Below are 19642 nucleotides of genomic sequence, written 5' to 3'. Positions count from 1 at the left end.
AATGTCCACATCTGTTCCTCTCAATGTGTATTTAGAGCTGGTTTTCATCTATTAATAACTGATTGATTTTGTTCAATGTTGAGTTATTACTCATCATCTCAACCACAGGGTAAATCTAAAGAAAACACAAGTAGATTAGTTGCTAGCATTTCTGAAAGGAGAGAACTAGGCCAATCATCTCTGGTATGTTTTTCCCTTGGATTTATATAAGCATGCAAAAATAAAAAGTCTTCCCAAATAATTAGAATATCAGTTGTGTTAGAAACAGTTTTCAGTTGTGATGTATTTTGCATCCAAGCTGATTCTGTTCTCAGCAAAGCCAGGAGCGAGAGTGTCAGCTAAAGCTTCACACTGAGCCTCACCCCTGAGACTCAGAGAACTATGCCAAATTGCAGTATGCAGAAGAGCAAATGCAGATTTTAATTCACTGAAAATAATTGAACCTCTTAGACTGCTACTTCTCTTATCATTTGGGTCAAGCCGATCCTCTTCAGACCAGTCAACATCATTTGGGATGTAAATGACAAGGAATAAAGATAAACCAATGTGGGCACAATTGGTTCTTCCTTAAGTCTTGTCTCCCAGGGAAGCAATTTCATATTTCAGAACATAGCTTTGTTGAATACGGAATGGGGCAACTCACTGTGGCCAACTTTCTGTAGCCAACTCACCCTGACTATCTCACCATGGCCAGCTTTCTGTGGCCAACTCACCATGGGGCAACTTGCTGTGGGACAATTCAATGCGGGATAACTCAAGAGAGGAAAGTAGAATTGCACCTCACTCAACCTTGAGAACTTCTAACTAGAGAAGGTTCAAACCTGTCTTAAAGCAAAGCAGGGCCCACTGAAATTCACTTGTCCCTCTCTTGAGTTTATTTATTTATTTCTAAAATTTATATGCCGCCCAATCCCAAGGGACTCAGGGCGGCGTACAAAATTTAAAACAATAATATGACAATTAAACAATAAAATAAATACATTCATACAGCGTGTCCGATCATATCCTGCCCCCCCCCGGGGACATCAGCCCCAGGCCTGCCGGAACAGGAGAGTTTTAATGGCTTTCTTAAAGGCCGGCAGGGTGGGAGTAGTTCGAATCTCGGGGGGAAGTTGATTCCACCAGGTCGGAGCCACCACAGAAAAGGCCCTTCCCTGAGGGCCCGCCAGCCGACATTGTCTGGCCGATGGGACCTGAAGGAGGACCAATCTGTGGGACCTCCCCGGTCTCTGGGAACTGTGCAGCAGTATGCGGTCCTGTAAGTAACCTGGTCCTATGCCATGAAGGGCTTTAAAGGTGATAACCAACACCTTGAATTGCATCCGGAGACCCACAGGAAGCCAGTGCAGCTCGCGGAGGATAGGTGACACGTGGGCGTACCTTGGCGCGCCCACAGTCACTCTCGCGGCTGCATTCTGAACCAACTGCAGCCTCCGAACGCTCTTCAAGGGTAGCCCCATGTAGAGCGCATTACAGTAATCCAGTCTTGAGGTGACAAGGGCATGAGTGACCATGAGTAAAGCCTCCCGGTCCAAATAAGGCCGCAACTGGTTCACCAGGTGAACCTGGGCAAAGGTCCCCCTGGCCACAGCCGATAGATGTTGTTCCAAATTTAGCTGTGAGTCCAGGAGGACACCCAAGTTGCGTGCCTGCACTGAGGGAGGTAAATTTACCCCCCCCCAGGACTAATGATGGACCATCAAGTTGACCTTTGGGAGGCAAGACCCAGAGCCACTTGGTCTTGTCAGGGTTGAATCTAAGCCTGTTCACCCCCATCCAGACCCTCACATCCTCCAGGCACTGGCACATTACGTTGACTGCTTCACCGAAAGGACACAGGGTGGAGATATACAATTGGGTATCATCCGCGTACTGATGATACCTCACCCCATGTCGCCGAATGATCTCACCCAGCGGTTTCATGTAGATGTTTAAAAGGAGGGGGGACAGGACCGAGCCCTGAGGCACCCCATGATCGAGGTGCCTAGGGGTGGATCTCTGTCCGCCCACCAACACCGACTGCGACCTGTCAGAGAGGTAGGAGGAGAACCACCGCAATACGGTGCCGCCCACCCCCACCTCTCCGAGACAACGCAGAAGGATACCATGGTCGATGGTATTGAAAGCCACTGAGAGGTCAAGAAGCACCAAAATAGAGGAATGACCCCTATCCCGGGCTCACCAGAGGTCATCGGTCAGTGCGACCAAAGCAGTCTCAGTGCTGTCACCGGGCCTGGAACCAGATTGAAAAGGGTCCAGATAATTAGTTTCATCCAAGGATCGCAAGAGTTGGGACGCCACCACCTTCTCTACAACCTTCCCCACAAAGGGGAGGTTGGAGACAGGACAAAAGTTCTGTTGAATTGTCCCTGGGCGAGTTGGCAACAGTGAGTCATGGCTAGGATGAATTGGCCACAGCGAGTTGGCTGTGGCAAGTTGTCTTAGACTTTGTTGCCTAGCCATTGTTTTATTTGTAAAAGATGCCTCATTGAATCTCCAACATCTCCAAATTAGACTGGGGAAAAAAATCCTGATATCCAGCCACAGCGTTGCCTGTCAATATAAAGGTTGATTAGATGGACCAAGGGTCTAACTTGAATTAGTATAACTGTATAACTTTTACGTTTCTATATTCTTACCTTGGCCTAAATTATTGCAACTCTTTGATTAAGGTGCTGTTCTACAAATCTAGAGATTGTGAGCTCTAATCCTCCCTTTGTGAACTGTGAGGTTTTCCATCCATCCATCCATCCATCCATCCATCCATCCATCCATCCATCCATCCATCTATCTATCTATCTATCTATCTATCTATCTATTTTGTAAGCCACATTGAGTCATCTTGTGTGAGTTGGGTAGCCATATAAAGCCACAATCCCTCTAATTAATTATATATATAACACATTATTGTATATATAATAATAATAATCCTCATATCTTAGCATCACCCTGGTAACAACTTCAGTGAACAACATTTTCTTCTTTTCAATGACTGCTACTTCAGTTATGAACAAGGTGCCTGTCTCTTTGAATTTTAAAGTCTCATAAGGGCTTATAGTCTTCTCTTAGTTCACAAACTAACATTTTCCTATAATTGCTTTATTTTTCAAAATAGTTATTTATAAGGTGACCTGACATTTTTCAGGTGACATTTTATTTATTATCAACTGTTTCAGAATTGTTTATCATGTTTAATATAATTTTTATTAAATCTTTTAAACAATAAGATAAAAGCTAGCACAAACTAATATAAAGTAAGAAAAAAGAAAGCAATCAAAGAAAAAGCAAAAAGTATAAGACAAAAAAGTTGAATAAGAAAGAAAGAAAGAAAGAAAGAAAGAAAGAAAGAAAGAAAGGAAAAGAAAAGATATAAAGAAGTGGCTTCCAATACTCTGGAATTGTTTTTCAGGTGTTCCTGAAAAGGCAGCTATTGGAGATATGCTGCAAATAAGTATATGTATATGTATCTATATGTCTAAAATAGTCTTGAAGATATGAGTCTCGGGTATATTCATATTCAAAAACTAAAACACAGATCACTGAAACATCATCAGAGTTCTAGCCAGAATTGAGAATCACATTCTTATAGTCTCTGTAACACCAATCGTTTGGCTAATGAGCGTGTTACCGGTCTATTAGGCTCCTGCCCCCTCCCCATAGTTAATTGCTCTGTTGTTTCCGTTGTTCTCATTGACAGCTGTTTGAATTTTGGCGCTCTTCTCCTCACGCCCCGCCCGTGCAGATTGTGTGTTCTGCCACGTGCAGTTATCTCGCCGCTTTTCTGATATTTGCATATGCAATGCTGCCATTTCAGCTGGTTGTTCCTTCTTGCTGTCATCGTTCCTGTCCATGTTGGTTCCAAGTCTTTTGCTGTCACTCATCAGCACCGTCTGCCTCCTCTCGATCATTTGCTGTGACTCTAAATCGATTGAGGAATGGTTATGATCCTCTGTTGACCTGTTTATATCAGTGAGGATCTGTGGCTCTTTTATCCTTGCAGTTTTCTTAATTAAAGATATCTGCCGGTGTAATGTGTGATAAGCTGGTAACAGTTCAATATGCCAGTTGATGGAATGCTTGTTGGGTAGCCATGCCTCTTTTAGCAGATGGCCACCCTTTGTTGCATCATCAGCAATGACCTTAGCCTCAGTGAAGTTGAACATGTGGTTATGTTCTGCAGTGTGAGCCCACACTTTGGACCACTGCTCATGGTGTTTGATGGCCAATTGATGTTCATGTAGTCTTGTTCGAAAATGCTTCGTGGTCTCACCTACATAATTGCATGCACAATTATTACAATTAATTTGATATATCACTGATGACATCTCACTCACAGGCAGGGGTTCTTTGGGGTGCATTACTCGTGTTCGAAGGGTCTGATTGGATCTATGTGCCACTCTAATGTTATGCTCAGATAGTATTCTTGCAGCCATCTCTGTCACTCCATGGATATAAGGGAGTATGATCCAAGTGGTAGTGATTGGAAGCCTGTCATCTGCAGCACATGGTGTCTGTTGCTGATGATAATGTCAGATTTAGTTGACAGAATAGCCGTTCTGTATGCACACCTGATACAGGTGTGCATGTTCCTTAGCTTTTTCACTTGCTGTGCTTCAGTGTGTATTTACTCTGTTAAACAGGGTACGGATGCAGCCGATTTTGCGGGTGGTAGGATGATTGCTGTCACTATGGAGTATTCTATATGTGTATATATTTGTGTCTGTGTGTATATATGTGTGCAGCAAATCCAAGCTGGTGTTGCTATGATTTAACCTTTTTACATACTTTTGGCCTGAATGATTGAGTCTTCATTTACATATGTCTGAGAGATCCCTTCCTTGCAAATCTCTCATTTTGATGCCATTTACTGTTGCTTTAAGACCCTCATTTCATGGGAAGCATGAATGTAGAAGCAGTTTTGCACATGTATGATAAGCATATGCCAAGGATGGTAGGTGGTAGTCCCATATGCATAAATATGTATGTGAATATCACACAAATAGTCCTACCTACATCTCTCTCCCTCTCCCTCTCCCTCTCCCTTTACCTTCTTCCCTCGCTTCCTCTCCCCTCTCTCTCATTGCATGAGTTCCTAAACTATTCTTAGGGTGGGCCAAAAGGTTCAGCTGCTTAGCAATTTCTGCCACAATACTCATGCCTTGGGAGAAGCAGGGAGGAGATAGGATTCTCTCTATGGCACAAGTAGGATGGAACAATAGGGACAAGGCTTTTAGTTTATAGGAAAATGTGCTTCTAGTTCACATAACTTACAAAATGATCTACCAGTGGTAATTTGCCCACCTAGGTAATTAAATCCAGCTCTGGCAGAGGGGAGAACATGATGATTTAACAGTTTGTGCTCTGGAGCCTAGGCAGAAAGGTGGGTTTAACAGGGGACATGGGAGCAGAAGAATTGCTGTCCTTCTTACCAGCATTAAAACTGGGCTACAGAAATTGCCATGCCTAATATTGGTCTTATTTAAAAGGCTCAAAAGGGACTGTTACTATGAAAAGAGGTGCAACGTACAGCTCTAATGTCTCAGAAGGGGCATTTGGAGAAAATTAAGAAGGGAATGATCAATGCAATATTCTCTGGCACAACTGTCAGGTTAGTGGGTGTCTCAAGGTGGGTCCCTATAGCTACCTAACATAAATGGCCACTTATAATATCTTCTATTAGCTTGAGAAAATGGGGGTGGGGGACAATAAGGTGGCGCAGCAGTTAGAGTGCAGTACTGCAGGCCACTTTAGCTGACTGTGTTCAGCAGGTCATCGGTTCAAATCTCACCAGCTCAAGGTTGACTCAGCCTTCCATCCTTCCGAGGTAGGTAAAATGAGGACTCAGATTGTTGGGGGCAATGTAAATATATATATACATTGCTTACTGGTGTACACCGCTTAGAGAGTGCTTGCACTTAAAGCAGTATATAAGTCTCATAAATAAATAAATAAATAAATAAATAAATAAATAAATAAATAAATAAATCTGAATCCATGTGACTTTTCTTTTTGCTCTTTCTGATAGCCAATATTGGTAATAGAGGACTGGGTGCATTCAGAGCCCAGCAGCCCAGCCAGTTTTCCTTCCAGCAGTTGGAATTCTCTTCTTGTTGCTAATATAGCCTCCTGGAATGACTATGTAACTGTGCATGATAACTTGGTAACTTCAGGAAATTCTAACGGAGAAAATATTCTCAACACTGGGCCTTATATTTATTTTTATTTGAGGGTTTATCTGAACGATCATAGCTTCCCTTATGAATCTACCCAGGGATTAAAATCTTCAGAAGGGGCGCTTCTGAAAATGTTCCTAATGTCAGAAACTCGCTTCTCTGGCACATAAAAGAGGACTTTCTCCTTCATCACTTCCAGGCTATTCTTTCTGTAGTACTCCCTTCAGAATTGGCCCCCCGTCTCTCACTGTTTAGAAACCATGTGTGTTTGTTTTTTCACAGTGCTTTTGATTAATTTTAAATTTTGGTTTTTTTGGTTATATTTTAATAATTGTTAGTCATTTTGTGTATGAAGACAGGATATAAAAGGAATGAATGGAAATCCCCTTGGTTATTTTTCTTTTTTCAAACATAATTTGGTGGATCTTTTCTTTCTTTCTTTCCTTCCTTCCTTCCTTCCTTCCTTCCTTCCTTCCTTCCTTCCTTCCTTCCTTCCTTCCTTCCTTCCTTCCTTTAGTAAGACCCAAGATCGATGAACAAGCAGGTGCTGAAGTGTTCACTTAAGTTGCTCTGAACCACCACTGAGGTTCTCCAAATGTACATTTTAAACCCTTCCCACCTCTAATTGATCACATCATCCAAACTGGTAACATGATCTTTCATTAAAGTGCATAATGTTATCATCTAACACTTCTATAGTTTTTTGTTATATTCTGTTCTGCCTTTCCTCTCAAGGCAATGTATATAGTACAGAGAATAAAAGAAAAAGCAAGAAAGGAGAGAGAAGGGGGGAGGGAGGGAGGGAGGGAGGGAGGGAGAGAGGGAGGGAGGGAGAGGAGGAGGAGGAGCTGGAGGAGAAGGAGCTGGAGGAGGAGCTGGAGGAGGAGCTGGAGGAGGAGGAAGAGGAGCTGGAGGAGGAGAAACAGCAACAACAACAACAACAACAACAATTATATAGATTCAGTGGGAGACAGTGCAGCCTACCTTGTAGACTGGTTTTGTAGGCAAGAGAGAGCTCCTGGAGGAAAGGCGAGACTTAGTCTAACAAATAAATAAACATACCACAGGAAATGCAATCTTTTTTTTTTAATCCAGCATATACGTAGGGTCCTTAATTTTCAGTATTAATTGCATATCTTTTAGTGCTGTACTGTCAGATGTTTAATTTTTCCATTGCTCCACTTGTATCTTTTTTGTTAATAAAACAAAATAACAATCTGAAGAAATATAAGTATTAGTTATTATGGGGGTCAGAAAAATAAGAGCAATACATGCTTGATTGCTGCACGGATCTTGTTCACACTATGGCAGAATCAGAAAGGAAACCAATCTACCTGTCACTGTTGCAATAAAAATAAAGAATAGAAAATAGAGGGAAAAAATGTTGAAGCCAGGATAAGGGTGCACAAACTGAAATGATCAAGGTGTAGAGAGTGAAATATATCTTCAATTGCAAACAAAGATAAAATAGAAACTTTCTTCAGAAAGAAGATAAAAATCTATGCTCTATTACTCCTGAGTAAAGACAGAGAATTATGGTCTTAAACAGCCCAGTCCAATCCAAGTGTGATCTCCCTTAGTACTCAAGATAAATCTTCTGTTTGAAGATGATAATTGCTCATTAATTCATTCTGGAAGGCATCATGGGTACTAAAAACAATGAACAAACCATGTGATTTACCATGTAACCCTTTATTTCAGTAGCGAGTCATGGGGCAGCCGAGTTCAGCAAGTACCAGGACAAGATTTTCACTTCAAAACTCATTGAATACCAAATTTTGACATCTTTTAAAGCAGTTCTGAGGTATGACTGTATATGCAGTCATGAGAGCAGCCTTAATTTGCTCAGGCAAAATTTGAAGCTGATATTTACATAACAACACATAAATGGAAACATTAGTGAGATTGAGTTGACTGCATTAATTAATAAATGAAATTAATGCCACTCTAGTTTGGCCCTGAGAGGCCTCTCATGTCTATCTTCATGGGACTTTATCTTTGCATATGTAAATTGAGTTCTTCTTGTCCTTAAAAGGATTATTGTTTGTTCTTGAAAAGTCATGCCTGAATTTATCACAATCTCCCCAATTAAGAAGATAGATATAACACAAAAATCCTGTACACAAGCTTACCTACTTTGAAAATTAGAGTTTCCTACTGCCAATGTTGAAACCAGTCTTGGAGAATTTTTCACCTTAGGAAATATGGTGCATGATACTTATCCAGGAAAAACATTTATATAAAGTTAATTAAAATCCACCCATTTCAAAAATTAATTGTCCCTTCCATCTGTATCTATACACACAAATCAACTTAGATAAGAATAGAATAGAGCTGGAAGGAACCTTGGAGGTTTTATAGTCCAGCCCCCTGCAGGAGAACCTATACCATCTTAGACAAGTGACTATCCAGTCTCTTAAAAATCTCCAGTGATGGAGTGCCCACGATGTCTGGGGCAAGCTGTTCCACTGGTTAATTGTCTTCACTGTAAGGAAGTTTCTCCTTAATTCCAGGTTGCTTCTCTTTTTGATCAGTTTCCAACCATTGTTTCTCGTCCTTCCCTCTGTGTTTTGCTGAATAACGTGACCTCTTCTTCTTTGTGGCAGCCCTTCAAATACCAGAATACTGCTATCATGTCTCCCCTATTTCTTCTTTTCTTTAGACTAGCCAAACCAAAGTTCCACACACTGTTTTATGTTCGTATGTTTTAGTCTCCAGGTCTTTGATCATCTTAGTTGCTCTTTTCTGAATTTTTTCCAAACTCTCAACATCTTTTTTGTGATATGGTGATCAAAATTGGCTGCAGTATTCCAGGTGTGATCTTACTAGAGTTTTATAAAGCGGTACTAATACTTAGCGTGATCTTGATTCTATGCCTCTTATTAAGGATCTGGGATAGGCCGATGTGGATGTTTGAATTGATGGTATTACAGATATCATCACAGGATGGAAGCTGTTCCTAATAAGGCCACCTTTTGCAATTGACTGATGGTGAATTTCTCAATGCCAGTGGTGTCCAACTGGTGCTCCAGTTGTTTGGGATTGCACCCAATGCACCTATATTACTACTACTACTACTACTAGTAGTAGTAGTAGTGTAGTAGTAGTAGTATCCCTTTATGGCAGGACTTTGTTATATGAAGGTAAAGAGAATTAAGCCTTCTCTGTTCCTGGAAACTCAGTCTTTCAGCTTGCTTTCAGATAATTTCAAAGTAAATGTGATCCAATCCCATCAATTTTTAAGCCCAGATTCCATGTGTGAGACACACAAAAGGGTCATTGGCTATGGCTTCTATTTTGATTTTTTTTTTCCCCTCCACCACAAACACACTGAGTGTTCTTTTACTTTGCAGGTGATGAGTTACCCGATTTAGTTATTATGAAGAAAAGCTACCCATGATTGGAATGCTGTCACAATTTTTAGAATTGTGTGATCCTAGGCTTGCAATCACTATAAAGAGGGATTTTTCATAAACCTGATTAACAGCCTGGGTGAAGCTATAGTTCATGTGGACTGATAATATGCAATTGATTCTAGAAAATCACAGCCTCATCAATGATGAACGGTTGAGGGTGCTAGGTAGGTGTAGCCCAGTGTTTCCCAAACTTGACAATTTTAAGGCATGTGGACTTCAACTCCCAGAATTCCACAGCCAGCGTTGCTCGCTGTGGAATTCTGGGAGTTGAAGTCCTCATGCCTTAAAATTGTCAAGTTAGGGAAACACTGGTGTAGCCTATTGAAGAGAAGGATTGGAGGGATAGGATAGCTGTCTTCCAGTACTTGAGGGGCTGTCACAGAGAAGAGGGGGTTAACTTATTCTCCAAAGCACCTGAGGGCAGGACAAGAAGTAATGGGCAGAAGCTTGTTAGAGAGAAATCCAATCTAGAAGTAAGGAGAAATTTTCTGACCGTGAAAACAATTAATCAGTGGAATAACTTTCCTCTCAGAGTTGTTCCATCACCAGAGGTTTTTCAAAAATAGACTGGACAACCATTTGACTGGGATGATATAAGGCAGGGGTAGGCAACCTTGGCTCTTTTATGACTCGTGGACTTCAACTCCCAGAATTCCTGAGCCAGCCATGCTGAGGGGAAAAGGAGAGGTTTCCATGCTGAGCCATGCTGGCTCAGGAATTCTGGGAGTTGAAGTCCATGAGTCATAAAAGAGCCAAGGTTGCCTACCCCTGGTATAAAGTCTCCTGCTTTGAGCAGGAGGCTGGACTAAAACACTTCCAAGGTCCCTTCCAACTCTATGATTCTATAAGACCATTGCAGCAATTATATATGATCTCTTTTGTATTAGCTGAAACAATTTTTTTCTCATTTTTATGCATCTCACATAAAATGATAAGGTAATGGAAGGGGGAAAACAGAAATGTATAATAGAGAGGGTCCATAGTAACTAGCTCTTGATAGGAATGACAGCCCTATTTGTGTTGTTAAACAGTACATAATTAAAAGTCAATACATCCAGATCATAAAAAAACCCCTCTGTAACTAGTCAACCTCTCACTCAGAATCCCGGTGAGAAAACTATTTAAAATCTAATTTGGAAAAAAAAAATTCCTTTGGAACATAAAAGTTTCAGTAGGATATCAAAGTTATAGATTAACATCTGTAGGTAAAGTTCAGTTTAAGGTTATCTATGCAAAAGAGATAAATGGTTGTTTATTTCCACACATTGCTGGTAGCATACTGTTCAGAAGTCGACTTACTTCCTTTGAGAATATCTGTCATATCAAAGAGAAAAGGATTCCTTATTAGGCTGTGCCCATTTCGTAATGAACAGAAGCTGCAAATCTCCAGAGAAAAGAGTTCTTTACTTCCAAGCTCTGAGAACTTTTAAAGGAAGTTTGGTAACTATGGTTTCAGAAGATTTGTTCATCCAAGGAATGGTTCTTCAGCCTCCATTCATGCAAACGCATTCCACACAGTCAGGCAATTGACTCTGAGCTGCATCTCTCAAGAAACCACTTCAAGTTACAATGTTCCATAGATGGGGACTGATGGGATTTGGTTCAAACTGTTTAAAGATTGTTTTTTTCCCTGCCAGGAAATGGAGGAAGTAGCAATAGTCAACCAGAATATCTGTGTTCAGGTCCAAGTAACCCACTGAGGTGATGGCAGAAGTTGCATAGACAGCAAAGCAAGTATTAAATACATTGCTACTAAGAAAGAGAAAACTAGTATATCAAGAGATTAACACAGTTCTGTTGTCTTACATGCTTTGAAGCTTTCGGCCCTCCAGTTTTATGGCAAACTCCATGATGGCAGAGCTTTGTTAGAGATAATGGAGTTGAGGCATATTGGCAGATACCAGTTCTGTTCCATTGATCCAAGTACATGGACTGTTTGTTATACATTTAGTTTAAAAATCTGAAAGAATAGAGTAACATTATTTAGTGAACATGCCTACAGCCTTCTCTGGGACTGGGAACTTAGCCTTCCAGCCCTTTTCAGATAATTTTGAAGTAAATGAACTATAATCTTTGGAAACTGCTGTGCATGTCAGGGTGTTAGGATAGAGCTTGCATATATTGTCATGTATTTTAGCCCTATGTGCATGTAAGTAATTGATAACAAACATATCCAAAGGGTTGTACTGCTGGCTTAGGATCAAAATGGCACCGTTTAATCGTGCTTGTTTGGGTGTTGGCTTGAACCTGCTTTATTTCCACATCTAAATCTTGAATAGACCCAATTCTTTTAGCTCAGAAAATATTGAGTGTTCAAAGCTCAAAAATACTCCCCAGTTTTAGGACAGCTTTGTGTTAAGTCTCAAACTCTATCCTCTCCTTAGAACAAAATTTGGCTGCTTTTTTGGGGGGGGGAAGTATTATTTCAAGTGTTCCAACTCCCTATCATTTTGTGCATTTGCAATCAGATTGCTTTTCTCAAACTTTTTCCAGAGATCAGTTATATCTTTCCTAGCTGTCCCAGGAAATCACCACCTGAAAACTATAGAAGGACTCAAAAAACTTTCAATTATTCCCAAAGATATTTTGTGTTTGTTGGAGATCTAAATTCAACAGCACTGACTTTTTTTTTTTTAAATCACTTTCTGATTTACTGACCACAAGGAGGCTGTTGGTGTGGACAAAGATTACTCTAAGATTGTTCATCTGAGGACACTTCCTTCTGTCTATTTCCCAGGTACACAAAACTAGAACTCATGTTCTTGAATTCTCCTCCATCATGATATAACTAGATAGGTGCTTCATTTTGTCTGGGCCTATAATGTATTTCCTATAAATATATTTCATATCTGTTATACAACTACATCAATAATAATTGCTCACATAAAATTGGCCATTTTTTCCATAAGTGTAGTGGCAAGTAGTAATCAATAGGGAATGCTGTACTACCTACTCTTACAAGACTAAAAGGGCCTTATTCCAGTTTCATTATTTCCAGAGGCCCAAATATTCTACCAAAAAGTTTCAAGGAAGGTTGTTTTGTCCAGAGTAATTTTCCATTTAAATTTAAGAATGTTTTCAGCTATATTGCCTGAATATAAATTGACATCAAATAAACCAGTTTTGGTCACCACGATGTAAAAAAAATGTTGAGACTCTAGAACAAGGGTGTCAAACTGCTGGCCTGTGGGCCGGTTGCATCATGCAGAGGTCCCACCCATCCCAGCTCCGGCAATGCAAAAAAAGTCGTGATACATCACATCACGTCACATGACACGGCGAGTTTGACACCTGTATTCTAGAAAGAGTACAGAGAAAAGCAACAAAGATTATTAGGGGACTGGAGGCAAAAACATATAAGGAACGGTTGCTGGAATTGGGTATGTCTAGTTTAATGAAGAGAAGGACGAGGGGGGACATGACAGCAGTATTCCAATATCTCAGAGGTTGCCACAAAGAAGAGGGAGTCAAGCTATTTTCCAAAGCACTTGAAGGCAAGAAAAAGAGGCAATGGATGGAAACTAACCAAAGAGAGATGCAACCTGGAACTAAGGAGGAATTTCCCAACAGTCAGAACAATTAATCAGTGGTACAGCCTCCCTCCAGAAGTTGTGAATGCTCTAACACTGGAGATTTTTAAAAAGAGACTGGACAGCCATTTGTCTTAAATGATATAGGGTTTCCTGCCTGAGCAGAGGGTTGGACTAGATGACCTCCAATGTCTCTTCCAACTCTATGATGATTATGATGATTATGATTATGAGAATGTTACATTTTCAAAGGAGTGAATGATTTTCTAATTTCAGTTTCTAATTTTTCCATTTTCTGCCTATTATTTCATTAACATACATAAACTGCATCACACAATTCGATAAAAATGTCAATATATGTATGTATAAATATTTATGTTTTGAATCAAAAATAAAAATAGTGATCATGACAATTTGATTCATTATCAAGCTATATATTAATAGCATAATAACTACAAACATATCTTATGCCATAGTTTTTAAAAATAAATTGTAAAATGTATGGAAATATTTAATCCTACATGGCACAAATTAAGGACATTTCACCATGTTGCTTGAGAACCTTTTGTATCCCTTGTTTCTAGAAATAACATTTTCAGACTAGATGACCACAGAGTCATGGCAACACTACTGCATTTGTTCTGCCTGTGATTTTGGAAAATACAGATTAATTAACAAGTTTGCTCTGGTTCATCTTACAAGAATTAATGGAAGAAGACTGAGAGAGGGAGGGAGGGATGTTGAGTTGAAATCTTGTCTCTCTTGCTATAATCTCGTTTGCTCTATGCTTTTTAACCTTTTTAATAATGATTTTTTTTTGACACAATCTATTTATGTTTATATCTTGTACACTGCCCCAAGTCACTTCTGTATAAAGGATATATATAACTATAAAGAGATAAATTATTTCTGTATGATTTCCAAGGCATAAAACCTAATGCCAAATAATAGCAATTAGTTGTAAGGATGCCTTTGTAATAAGCATAAAATCAATATTGTATTATCAGTGATTCCTTAAAAGATAAGCCTATCGGTCTTTTTGGTGCCTTTCTAGCAGCCACCAACCTTTTAGGCACCAGGGATCAGTTTCATGGAGAGAGGTTTTTCTCTGGACTGGAGGGTTTTGTGTGCTGCCTGCATCCCACGGATGGGACTGGTTTCTGACATGCTACAGATGGGTGCCGGTCCACAGCCAGGGATTGGGGACCCCTGTCCTATACTACAACACATAATGTATAGTCAAAACTATGGTTTTCCCAACAGTAATGTATGGCTGTGAGAGTTGGACCATAAGGAAGGCTAAGCACCAAAGAATTGATGCTTTCAAATTGCAGTGTTGGAGAAGACTCTTGAGAGTTTCTTGTCAGTCACTCCTGAAGGACATCAATGCTGACAGTCCTTTGGAGGGACAGATACTGAAACTGAAGCTAAAATAATTTCACCAGAGAAAAAAAGACTCATTGGAAAAGACCCCGATGTTGGGAAAGATTGAAGGCAAAAGGAGAAGGGGATGGCAGAGGATGAGATGGCTAGACAATATCATTGATGCAGTGGGTATGAATTTGGGCAGACTCAGGGAGATAGTGGAGGACAGGAGGGACTGGCGTGCTATGGTCCTTGGGATCACAAAGAGTCAGACATGACTTAGCGATCACTCTGTTTAGCATCACACCAACAGCTACTTCAACTGAAACAAAACACATTTTTTGCCCTTCCTGATAGTGTCCATGCTATTCTGCTTATATTCATCTCCATAAAATGCATGACCTTGGGGTCATGAAGAGTCAGACATGACTTAGTGACTGAACAACAACAAAACAACAGATAAAGATCACTCCGTTTAGCATCACACCAACAGCTACTTCAACTGAAACAGAACACATTTTTCGCTCTTCCTGATAGTGTCCATGCTATTCTGCTTGTATTCATCTCCATAAAATGCATGACCTTGTAGCTACCTTCTTGTTTAGGCGAGATCATTTTTTGACTTTAAAAACACCAAGTAATTAAAGTGATATAGGAATGTTCTTCTTATCATGAACAGGAAGTTGCTTTTTCAAAGATAACTTTTCCCCAATGTGCCCAGCAATTAGTTGCCATTTTTATTGTAAAATGAACTAATTTTATGGACTGCCTTCGGGTTCCCATTTGTGGCTGTCTAAAATATGTTTTTAAAGTGTATCACTAAAGGGAAAGAAATGCTCTGAAATGGAAACAACCTATTTAGGAGTCATAAACCAAAATGCAGCACCCAGATTTAAATTCAATTGTAATAGATGGTCAGGCTGAATTGTATGTGCAATACAGGAATGTTTGTCAGGCAATCCATGTATGCAACTGACAGCTGCTCAGTTACTTGCCGTAAGGTATTTTGTACAGTTGGGAATAATCTGCCTTTTACACCAAGATGTACACATAAAAAGAAAAAGGTTCTGTTGAAAGAAACTTGCAAAGTCAGTTCATACCTGGAAAAGAACAGCATCACTTTGTAAAAAAAACAAAATCCACATTAGAGATAATTAGGTCAGGGACTGAAAATAAAATTTCCAATATTGTAATGACTCAACCCCCTATGTGTGATGTAATCATACTTGGAGTACAATGCGTTTTTGGTGCAATTCTTTTGTGCATGGAGGAAACAAAAGTTTCAAATGCTCAGCTAACTTAGCATTTAATGTTTATGACATTCCTGACAACTGTTTTGTTAATAGCCACTACCAACACAAAATTATCCCTTTCTGCATTTGCTACATTTCTTCTCCCTTTGGCTTCTCTGTTTACAAGCTCTTGCTTCCTATTCAGTTCAACCAAGAAATATTATAGAAGGTCATGTACATCGCACGGTATCTAGAACAGGGGCCTCCAATCCCTGTCCGTGGACTAGTATTGGGCCGTGGCATGCCAGCAACCAGTTGGCACAAACAAGCAAAGCCCCATTTGTGGGATGCATGCAGCACACAAAACCACGCACCCTCCAGTCCGTGGAAAAACTTCTCCATGGAACCAGTCCCTGGTGCCCAAAAGGCTGGGGACCTCTGCTCTAGAATACATAGAAGAGATTTTGCAGCAGTAAAGGAAACTACTCAGAAATAACTTCAAGTGTCTTTCTTTATTGTAGTTAAAATCCTTGTCCTTAAATTGTTTTCAGTCTCTTCTACACACCTTTTAATTATGAAGAGGAGAACATCTTATTCTTCTGCAGTATTTTCTAAGAAATGAACTAGGGAATTCATTCTCAGTAGATAGCCATACAGTCCTACCCTATACATTTATCTCAGCTTCTTCTATTGAAATACCAGGTATAGTTTGTCAAATTTCCACAAGATATTTATTTTCAGTGTTGACTTGATGTATTTTTGCAGGTCAACTCCCATGTCTAGCATTTTATGGCCATATGGCAAGGATATCATTGGGATAAGCCATGTAATGCTGAGCCTATTCATCATTTAAATCATATTTCCTCAATCTGATGCCTTTTTATGGTATTATACTTCAATTCCAAAATTCCCAGCTAACATCTGCACATTTTCTGAAGAGGATGGAAGTTGAAATCAAACCCTTCTCAAAGGTACCAGTTTGGTGAAGAATGAATAAAACAAAGCTTTCTGTTACAGTCAGACAACTGATTGAACCAGATATAATACTGGTATATTAAATCATTAAGATTGTAGACAGCCATAGAATAAGCATCTATATCAGTGGTTCTCAACCTCTGGGTCGGGACCCCATTTGGGGTCGAACGACCATTTCACAGGGGTCTCCAAACAATGCAGTCTGCTATTTTTTTCCCCTTTTCCTTAGCTGTGCTACTCCCTTTTATTCTATTGGCTTTTGAAAGCCAATAGAATAGACTCTCTTGAATAGAGTCTAATTCTATTGGCTTTCAAAAGCCAATAGGAATTGTCCAGGCTGTCTCTGCCCTGCTGAGCCCGCCAAAAGTCCCATTCTGCAAACGGTGCTGCACCAGTTGAGTAGTCCTCGACTTACGACCGGTTGAGTAGTCCTCGATTTACGACCAATTGAGTAGTCCTCGACTTACGACCAGTTGGGGGTCGTGGCATTAAAAAGGTTGAGAACCACTGATCTATATTGTCAGGAACATATACAGTATAACCATGGAAAACCATTTTGGTTAATGTTACATTTCCATAGATTTAAATTACAACTAGACAACCCATTTGAGTGATAATTTCAGAGATATTTCCTTATCTAAACAGAGAAACAAAATGACTGTGCAAAAAAGTCATTGACAGCAACTTCCTATTGGCTTCTTCAATGAGTTTTCTTGTTGGAAGCTGACAGGAAGCATCAGAAACAAACTTTCCTTCCTTTCTTCCTTCCTCTCTGCCTGTTCTTCTGCATCTTCTCTTAAAATACAACAAATTATCTTTTCTTCCCATATCCCATCGCTCATCTATAAAGAATTCTTTAAAGCCTCATTGTTTTCACTCCTGATCAGCAAAAATTCATTGAAGGTTATCACGGATAACAACATACCTATTTCAAATGATCAAACAAGCCAACTTTATATTCCTTTTTTTTATTTTTAACATTCTTGATCTTTAGTCCCTTTAAATCAGGGGTGTCAAACTGCCGGTTGCATCATGCAGAGGCTGCACCCACCCCCAGCTCCGGCAATGCAAAAAAAGTTGCAATACATCGCGACACATCACTTGACGCAGCGAGTTTGACACCCATGCTTTAAATAATGTCCTAAAACTTGATTTCTTTTCATTTTTTTCTTTGTCACTTTTCACACAATTCTTTAATGTTTTAATGAGCATCTTTTCTAAATCTAATGTAGGAAAATTATCCATGCAACTCTCTTGGTTTGTTATTTGTATATCCCTTTAATTGTTAAAACATTAACTGGTTTGTTTTTGCTCCAATGTAGCATATTTTCCACATCATTGTTGTAGCCTATAATTTTTAAATCCACTTTTAGATCAATCTAAATCTTGTCAGGTGAAACCTGTTCCTTTTCAGTCTATTTATAGAGGCAGACATTCTTAAAATTATCTTCTGGGATTCCTTTTTCAAAAATATCCTTTAGTATATCCAATATTAAAATATTTTGCTTTATTCTGTATTAATAAGTCAAGTTTAAGCGTTCTTATCCTTGTGTTGTAATCTTTACTTACTTCTGGTATCCTCTAGTGTCCAATCTTCAAAGTCTCATACTATCATGTTTTTTTTAAAGATAATTCAAAATAAAAGCATTTTCCCACAGGAAGTATTCTTATAATTAATTCCAAAATCTTATTTAAAATCCATCTGGACCCTTGGTCAGTTTATAATTTTCCAAAATCAAAGTTCTAATCACCCTTTTGCTATTTAATCCAAAAGGGGGGGGGGAAAGCTCTTAAACGTGTATTTAAAACTTCTTTTGCTATGGATAGAAAGAAACTCATCCAATGCTGAAAAAGCTTGTAAATTCAAAGGTTCCTAATAGCTGAAAAGTAATTAACCATAAATTGCTGAAGGTGATTAGAAAAGGAAGTTTGCAAAACCAGTGTCCTTTTGAAGGCACTGACTGTGGTTTGAGCAAGATAGGTATTCCCTCATCTCTAAGAGCACTAAACTCACTAGAAACCACCATGTTATGGTCTCCTCATGAGGACCAACTGTATGGAGTACTTGGGGGAAATCTCAAATCCTTTCCTTGTCCTTAGGGGAATTACAGAGAGATGTCGACTCATTGGCTCTTCATTCCACCCCAATTGATGGCTTGCTTTTAGCAGTTTAGCGGGGCTGTGTTCAATTCAATTTCCTCCCCAGAATCCCCCTGTAATTTTCCCATGTTTTAATTTTTAAGCAAAATAACTTAACATTGAAATAGAATGACAATATTGGTTAGTTAGATGCCAGCTTATTCTTTTTCTTTCATATACTGTAATAAACTTTTATTCAAAAAAATGGACTGCTTAAGAATCTATCTTGTTTCTAAGTCACATTCCCAATATAAAGAAAATTGTTTCTCACCTTCCATTTTTGGTGAGAGGTTGTTATGTAGAGTGATGGTTGCCCTAGTAATTTAAAAAATCATTTCACAGATATTCCTACTTATTAGGGGTTAGTTTGAGTCTTCACACCAAGGAGCTGAAAGGTTTGACTGGTCCAAGTCTCACCCTGCACCACATGCTGGCTTTTTCAACTGATTTGGAGTCTGAGCTGGACAAATACCTGAATCCAATAACTGGTCACAGATTAAGGAGAGAACAGCAAAGGAAGTCATGGCCTCCTCTTGAAAGAAAGAAGTATGGCTCAGCCAATTAGCCAACTGGGAAATCAGGGCCATAGAAAAAAAAGCTGTGATGTGATTGGCTTTTTGTGGCCTTGAACCCTGGCCATAGGCTGCTTTGGATTCCTTGGATTATCCAGTTGACCTGTAGACCAGAATCTGACCACTCTTGGAGCATTTCTGAAGTGGCCATCTGTCCCTTGGTATTATCTGAAAAGTAAAGCTGTTGTGTTTTCAGACTCTAAGCAGAAAGGTTGCAGCTGGCTCTGTGTTTATCTCCCA

The sequence above is a fragment of the Crotalus tigris genome, unplaced genomic scaffold, assembly GCF_016545835.1.
Source record: "Crotalus tigris isolate CLP2741 ecotype Arizona unplaced genomic scaffold, ASM1654583v1 scf7180000024383.4638030, whole genome shotgun sequence".
NCBI classification, from domain to species: Eukaryota; Metazoa; Chordata; class Lepidosauria; order Squamata; family Viperidae; genus Crotalus; species Crotalus tigris.
The sequence above is the reverse complement of the archived record's forward strand: the minus strand, read 5'-3'. Positions refer to the sequence as shown.